A 1,283-nucleotide genomic window follows, 5' to 3' on the forward strand; every position below is an offset into this window, starting at 1 on the left:
AAATAAGTGTTATTGTGATGGGGTTAGTCTGTGGCGCAGGCCTTATAGAAAACATTCATCCAGGGCCTTTATTAAATAAAATCATGCCCAAATAAGTATTATTGTGATGGGGTTAGTCTGTGAGCGCAGGCCTTATAGAAAACATTCATCCAGGGCCTTTATAGAATAAAATCATGCCCAAATAAGTGTTATTGTGATAGGGGGGTTAGTCTGTGACGCAGGCCTTATAGAAAACATTCCTCAGGGCCTTTATTAAATAAATCATGCCCACATAAGTGTTATTGTGATGGAGGTTAGTCTGTGGCGCAGGCCTTATAGAAAACATTCATCCAGGGCCTTTATTAAATAAAATCATGCCCAAATAAGTGTTTATGTGATGGGGTTAATCTGTGAGCTCAGGCCTTATAGAAATCATTCATCAGGGCCTTTATTAAATAAAATCATGCCCAAATAAGTGTTATTGTGATAGGGGTTAGTCTGTGAGCGCAGGCCTTATAGAAAACATTCATCCAGGGCCTTTTTAAATAAAATCATGCCCAAAAGTGTTTATGTGATGGAGGTTAATCTGTGAGCACAGGGCTTATATAGAAAACATTCATCAGGGCCTTTATTAAATAAAATCATGCCCAAATAAGTGTTATTGTGATGGGTTAGTCTGTGGCGCAGGCCTTATAGAAAACATTCATCAGGGCCTTTTTTAAATAAAATCATGCCCATAAAGTGTTATTATGTGCAGGGGTTAGTCTGTGGCGCAGGCCTTAAAAAACATTTATCAGGGCCTTTATTAAATAAAATCATGCCCAATAAAGCGTTACTGTGTCGGGTTAGTCTGTGGCGCAGGCCTTATAGAAAACATTTTTCCAGGGCCTTTATTAAATAAAATCATGCCCAATAAAGCGTTACTGTGTGGGGTTAGTCTGTGGCGCAGGCCTTATAGAAAACATTTTCCAGGGCCTTTATTAAGTAAAATCATGCCCAACAAAGAGTTACTGTGTGGGTTAGTCTGTGAGGCGCAGGCCTTAAAGAAAACTGTCATCCAGGGCCTTTATTAAATAAAATCATGCCCATAAGAGTGTTATTGTATGAGGGGTTAGTCAGTGGCGCAGTGCTTATAGAAAACATTTTCCAGGGCCTTTATTAAATAAAATCACGCCCAATAAAGCGTTACTGTGTGGGTTAGTCTGTGGCGCAGGCCTTATAGAAAAACATTTTCCAGGGCCTTTATTAAATAAAATCACGCCCAATAAAGAGTTACTGTGTCGGGTTAGTCTGTGAGGTAGGCC

The sequence above is a fragment of the Puntigrus tetrazona genome, unplaced genomic scaffold, assembly GCF_018831695.1.
Source record: "Puntigrus tetrazona isolate hp1 unplaced genomic scaffold, ASM1883169v1 S000000003, whole genome shotgun sequence".
Lineage (NCBI taxonomy): Eukaryota > Metazoa > Chordata > Actinopteri > Cypriniformes > Cyprinidae > Puntigrus > Puntigrus tetrazona.